Here is a 7,135-nt window from a genome sequence, read left to right as displayed (position 1 = left end):
ACCATGCCCACGTCCCTCCTCCGGCCGGTGGGGATTGCATTCCCGGTCAGTCCTACTCGGCAGGGCCATACGTCCACCTGCCCCCGCCTCTGCGCCCTCCCGTTCCAGCCCCCAGCCCCTTTCTTTGCTGTCATCTCCCCTGGAATTGCTGTCTTCTCCTCACGCCCGCAGGTATCGCCTGTCACTGTCAGAAGACGGTGGGCCTCAGCCTGCCTCTCGGCTCGCCCCCCACGCGCCCTGGGTCTGCCCCCAGCCCTGAGGAGAGCTCCTGTCCCATGCCTTCCCGTGCCCTCTCCCCTCTCGGTGCCCGTGCAACATGTGGGTGCCCGCCTCGGCGTCCTGGCAGAGCTCGAGGTCCCCCTCCCTTCCCCCTCCACGAACTTTAGCTGATGTCGGGAGCTGGCGGACGGGATTGCTGCCAGGAGGGGAAGAAAAGCGGAAGATGTACTTTGGGAGCTCTCCCAAACCACTGCAGGCCGTGCACGGGGCCAGTCCCTGCGACCTGACTCGGAACGCTGCACGGTGGCCTCCTGACCCCCGAAAGAGCCTGCACCGCCAGCACTGCGGCAGCCGCCCTGCCTGGGGGCCAGGGGCTGCAGCTGCTGGCATGCCCGCACGGCCGCCGTGTCCCTGCCCTCAGAGAGGGTCAGGAGTCCTCTGTGGTGTCGCAGGACAGGGCCGGCTGTTTACACAGGCTGAGGATCCAGGGGAGCTGACCCTGGGGACACAAAACCTGCCCTGTGCTCACATGCTGAGAAATGAGCTTGGCAGCATGTTTCTGACTTGGGCAAAGAAGGAAGTTGTTCTTTCACTTATGTATTTAGATTTAACCCTTGACCAGGAAAAAAACCTAGAGTTTCTCTATGTTTTCAAATAAATAAATTAATTCAAACACAAAATATGAAGAGAATATTAAAAACTGATCCTTCCTCGGTGGTGCTGTTTGATTTCTGCTCAGAGGAATGATTGCACTCAGGACAGGAAGAGCTATTGAGCTTTTTCCCTGTAGCTAGTGGAGGGCCTGCCTCCACAGCAAGCTGTGACCTTCACCCCTAGATAGTTCCCAGGGGCCATAAAGCCTTTTTAATCTCCCTAGAGTTGCTTGACCCCCTCAATGTTCTCAGCAAGCATTGGGCCCTGCCTGATCTTTGCTTAAGCAGGTCCTGCTTGAGGTCCTTGTGCTCCTGCAGGTCCTGGCCTCGTTCTCTGACACCGCGTGGCTGTTTGGGCACTGGTGGCCCCTAGGTGAGTTTGATGCCCCACAGTGGGCTGTGGCTCAAAGCAACACTGCATGATGTGCCTGGCTTAGGGCCAGCTGCTGCTCCTGATGCCCTCACTCTTCTGGAGGTGACTGGGCAAGGATCATGCTGATGAGTTTCAGCAAGCCTTCGCGCTTGCAAGTGCAGTGTCAGAGCCCTGTCACCCTGCTTGAGGAGTCAGGGTCTCACACTTGGACTGGACAGGCCAGAACAGAACTGACTGGGGAGTGAGGAGTAGGAGGGATAGCCACAGCAGCCAGCTGGCCTGGTAGACAACAAATGCAAAGCAGACTTCACTGGGGCTTTGCAAGTTAAGGTGTGACTTGTGCAAAGGTGTGTGCCCGGCTCCTGGCAGCGGTGCTAGTCCTGGCTGGTCCTGGAGGGAGCCCACTGAGAGGGAGGGACAGCACCGGGGTGAGATCCTTCTGCTGGAGCCTCATCCACCCATTGCTGAAAACATGCAGTTCTGTGCCAGCCGGGATGTTTTAAAATGTTTGTGTTTATGGTACAAGGAAATGTTTCCTTTTAAACAGAACAGTCTGTTAAGTCTCTTCCCCTTTTCACATTTAGCACAACACCATGGCTATAGGCTGTGTTTATTTACCAGCTGCTTGTTCTAACCAGAGATTTACAAGAGCAAACTCACACTCTCACTAGCAGTTAGATGTGTTATCAGCTTGCTCTGAAGGTGTCAAGTGAAGGCTTTGAAGGCATCGAGTAAAGGCAAGCCCTGTGCAGCTCGGAGGAGCTCCAGAGCAGTCGGTATTGCACATCAGCTCAATTACTTTTGCATTCTCACCCCTGATCCTGCCTGAAATATTTCATGTTTGGGCTGAAATTTCTCTCTTTTTCTACCACTATGTGAAAACAGCCTCTTTTTGAAAGCTGAGACATTTTCCTCTGAGTTTAATTTTATGTTTCTGAGCCAAATCCACAGAAGCCACTACTGGGTGCTTTACAGTCTTAATTATGGATTGCAGAAGATTGTTAGAAACTAAAATGTGAATGCTATAAAATATGAACCGGTGAATATGTAGCACTGTCAATTCTCTCACACTTATATATCATTCCATGTAGCACAGATAAAACCTAAACATTTATACCAAAACTGGTTTGTCTGCCTGTTCTAGAAATTTTTTTTCTCTTACAGAACATTATTTTGTCAGCTACCTTTGCAAAGCACCTGTTTTGAATAAAACCAAAATGTTTGAAATATTAAAGTTACAAACTTAATGGTGACATTCAGGTTCCTCTTGTTTCTGTTCACCGCTGTGGCACACAAGCATAAACTGGACTAGCCTTTGGGAAACTCTTATGAAAGAGGAGAGATGGAAAACACTGTGCAGTTTTAGTCGTGTGACAGAATGAAAATAATACCTTGGATAATTCCAGGATCCCTTCTTTGGTGATGCCTGCCGTGGAAAACAAGCCGTGAGCCCGGCTGACCACTTAGCAGGGCTGCGGTCAATATGGATCTCTTCTTACTTCCTTCCTAGAGAGAGAAAAGTGGGTATTACCTGCTAAATGCTATTCTAAAAGTTGCTATCTACATCAAAACTGCAAGTTTTGTAGCTGTGGGAAAATTGAACCCCTTCAGCATCAGTGTAAAAACTCCTCTTTTACATGAGCTTGGATAAATGGCAGCTCAGTCCCAGTCAATGTCTGAATTTGTCTCCCATCTTCCCAAAACTTTCAACCCAAAAAAGCAAAGGCCAGGAATGGTTTGGTGGATGCACCAGGGCATCTGAACAGCACCTGTACACTCATGTTTAAATCCCCAGCTGTTCCTTCACTTTATCCATGCCACTGAACTCCCCTTACCTGCACATGGACACCAACACCTTGTGATGCCCCCTTTCACCAGGAGGGAGAACCAGGACGCTCTGTGTTAAATCTTCAAAGTGACGTGATGGAAACTTGGGTAGAGAAGCAACACTGAAAGGCAGATGGTTGTACCTTGGGAAACCTTTTCTCATGTGCAGGAAGGCTGTGAAGGCATTCCCGTGCTTCTCACCTTCTGCCGAGGAATAGAGGATGAGATTAAGGGTTTTGATCGATCACAATCAATGGTTTTCTTTCAGTATGTGTCACAAGGTTATCTGAGATTTCAGTCTGTGGGCTAAACACAGGTTATGTAAATATGAGCACCTGCCTCTCAGCAGGTGAGCAAGAAAGGCAGTGCAGTGCAAAGTCAGAGGTCTAGGAAAGATCCCTCTAAATCAGGGGGATGCCCTGTGGGGCAGATGGGTCACAGTGCAGCTTCTGGAGTACCAGCAATCCATGCAGAGAGTCTGCCGTGGGACCAGGAAGAAAGGCTGATTTCAGCTGCTTTATCACTCAGTGCAGGGAGGGAGCCCTACTGTATGACCCAGCGTATGGAGCTTTCTACACTTGGAGAAAAAAAGGTAGAAAAATATCTGCACATTTTAGCACAGGAGGCTCTAGTTTTATTTGAGAACTCTAGCTATTAAAATAAATAAATTTAAAAAATAAAATCTATTCTTTAAAAAAAACTCCAACCCATACACAAAATCATGTTGTCAGCTTGAAACTCTTCTTCCTGTGACAGGCAAGTTTCCATAGCATTCTTTTGCTCAGTCTCCTTGAAATTTTCAAACACACAAATATTTCCCATGACAGAGCAACTATAATAAAGCTCCTTAGTCACAGTGGTGTGGTTTACACAACACACCTTTTACAATCCCACAAAAATGTACCACTGCTAAATGCCTGCCTGAAAACCTCAAGTCCACAGCATTCAAAAGAAAAATGCTCCCAACCACCCACCGCTAGTACGTCAGATATTTGAAGTACGTGCAAGCAGACACTGAGCTGATAGGTTATCACCAGCCACTGTGGCAACAGCTATGTCTGCATACTCCAGGGAGGAAATACAAAGTCACAAAGTCATGGAGAATTTTTAACTTTGATGTTTGATGTTTATAAGATACCTGTTGACCTCTAAGACTTGAGTCATATATTCATCCTTGGGACAAGAGCAATACCAGCATGGCCTTGGGAGCTTGCTCTGCCCAGGATATTCCTTAAGCCCTGGAGATGAGTCTTTAAGGCTGGCAAACACCTACCAGCAGGGGGACTGAGACCCTAACCTCTTGGCAACACCCCATTATCAGCTGCCCAGAGGGACCCTGCCATTTTATCTAACAGCACACTTAATGATCCCAAACTCCTTTGAAAACTCACCTGATTGAGATAACTCATACTTAGATCAACAGAGTACATTCATCTGTCAGCAAGGGATCAAACCTACATGAGCCCTTATTGCCTGTTAAACATTGCAGCTGCTTCTTCCCCATCACCACTTCCCCTTGCCTTGCAGTATAGTTAAAGGGAAGGTGCAAATGCCTTTCAGAACAACCCACATGATCCTACAAGGCACACGCTCTGCTACAGCTGCTGTCACTTCAGCAGGACTCCACTGTACTGCCTCCATCTCCTGAAGAGACCTCTCAGGTGGGGAAATGGGGAAAAAACTCAGTAAAAGTGCAGGGCATGGAGCAGCAGCACAAGGCCACAGTCACAACAGTTTTGGGAATGGAAATATTCAAATACACAGCAAACTGCCCTATTTGCAAACAGTATTTAAATGGTAGAAAAAACAGCCTCTGCTCTGTGGGATGGTGAAGTCAAGAAGGTGCAGACCAGCCTGACATGGGGTGACTGAGGGAGGCAGTGGTGAGCACATGCAATCCCAGTGCTGGGAAAGGAACCAGACTGACCACTGCCATGGTGTTGGCCCTTGACACCGTGGTAAGTCACTGTTTCAAGTCACTCACTTCTGCAGTAGAACTGCTCATGCTCAGAAGTTTCTAGGAAATGGAAATCTTCAGCCTAAGGAAGTCTTTCACCAGACTGGAAGTGTGATGGACATTCAAGGTCAGCACATAGTGCAGATGCCTCCAAAGACAGAGACTGTGTGCCACTGACTTGCTTGTTACTAACTCTGTAAGCAGAATCATCTTTTTCTACAGCTTACCTGTATGGATGAAAACTGGACAGCATTAAACCTAAAGAAACTTTAAAATAGCTTTTAAGCTAAATCTTAGAAACAGCTTCTCTGGAAAAATGATTAGTCATTCATGGTCACTCATTTGAATAGTTAACACATGATATATCAGTGTACACTGCTGACATCCAGGACCTGAATAGCTTTATTCAACAACCACGCTCCTCTGGGCCTTTGTTGACCAATTTGATAGTCTAAACCAAATTAGCTATGGATCTGAATGTATTTACTAGAAACATTAGCCAAATGCACTCAGAAAAGCAGTGAACCAATTTCCTTGAAATCTTTTTGCCTTCATTCATCAGCACTTACATTTGATGCAGGAGCTTCTGTGATTCCACCTCAGATTAGTGCTATGCCAATCAGTTTGCCGTATCAACACGTCAGTGACTGTCTGCTCCATGAACCTGAGCTGAGACTTAATGAGTTTACTTAAATACCATCATCAGTAAGTTCCAATGCATTATACTCACACTCATAAATTCACTAAAATATAACCACTGACTCCTGGAACATAGAAATGCCATTAACAGTGTCACAACAGAGAGAATAGAAATATTCCACAAAGCTACTTTTCTGCAGAATCTTTTCGAATCATCTTATTGTCCCTATGTAGAAATGAATTCCCACAATATATTACAAAAATTCCTCGTCTTCACAACAGATGCTTTTAATGGATAATTTTTAATCTTTAAATCCATCAGCTTCCTTACCTTTTCTAGCCCCAAATCCATTCAAACGCTTTTAGTTCTCCTAACCAGAATATACTTTCATGTACAGTAAGAGCAGGATTGTTTTTCTTCTTGGTGCAGTAGGGGAGGAGGAGACTAACAGAAGACTGAGCAGCTTTTCTTATGGAGCTCCCTTTATTCACCTTGCTTAGAAGATGCAAAAAGAACAATTTGCCTAATTTAAAGTTCTAGAAAATAATCTTTCAGAACCAAATATAGGCATAATACCAATTAGCTTTATACTTAATCTACAGAGAAAATATATTGAGGCAGCCAGGTACCTTCAGCCCACTGATCACTTTTGTTTAAGAACACAAGAGTCAATATTTTAAAAGATACTAAGATTTTTTCTGAAACTTCACTAGGGGCAGCATGAGACCTTTGACATTTAAAGCTAACAAGCTGAAGAATTTCAGGTGATGCCAATAAAGCAAACATTTAGATTTTCTACGGAATCTTTACTCAGGCAGAGCCATAAGCAATTAAAGACAAACCTTACGGGATGAACTGCTTTCTTTTAACAGAAGATTTTCTCCCAAAAGGTTCACTTATTTTGAATAATAACAGGAAAGGCAGGGGAAGATTAATTTAAAATATTCTGATAATTCTTCTCATTAAATGGGTCTCTTATTTTCCAGTCCTGAATGCTAGTGACAGTTAGGAATAATCAGAAAAATTCAAAATATCACCAAGCCCCCCACAGAGAACAGCTTCTTGCAATCTTGAAAATCTGTTCATATTTGAAAACTAATATCCACTGAAAAACTCCTGCAACCAACATATACTAACAGAGACCTGAAATTTAGGAGGAAAAACTCCTGAAGACAACCTGCATTGGAAGTTTGCTGCCTACACAGCAATTCTCTCACCTCAGTAGGTACCGTGCTGGTCTTCCTGCGATCCTCGCTCAAATTCCTACAACTGGTGGGAAGTAGAACCATGAGTAGCAAAAGCTACACTTTTCAAGGGGCTGGAGAGAGTAGACCTATTACCCTACAGGGATAAAGATGCTACCTTTAAACTAACAAACTAAAGAGTCTCATCCCACTTTCTCCAAAGTTAAATTGCTGTCACAGTTTTTTGGCTTGTGTGAATTTGCAAGTTTTCCAAACAATGGA

Source organism: Fringilla coelebs (assembly GCF_963513975.1).
Source record: "Fringilla coelebs genome assembly, chromosome: 1".
NCBI lineage: Eukaryota > Metazoa > Chordata > Aves > Passeriformes > Fringillidae > Fringilla > Fringilla coelebs.
Note: the sequence above shows the minus strand (reverse complement) of the source record.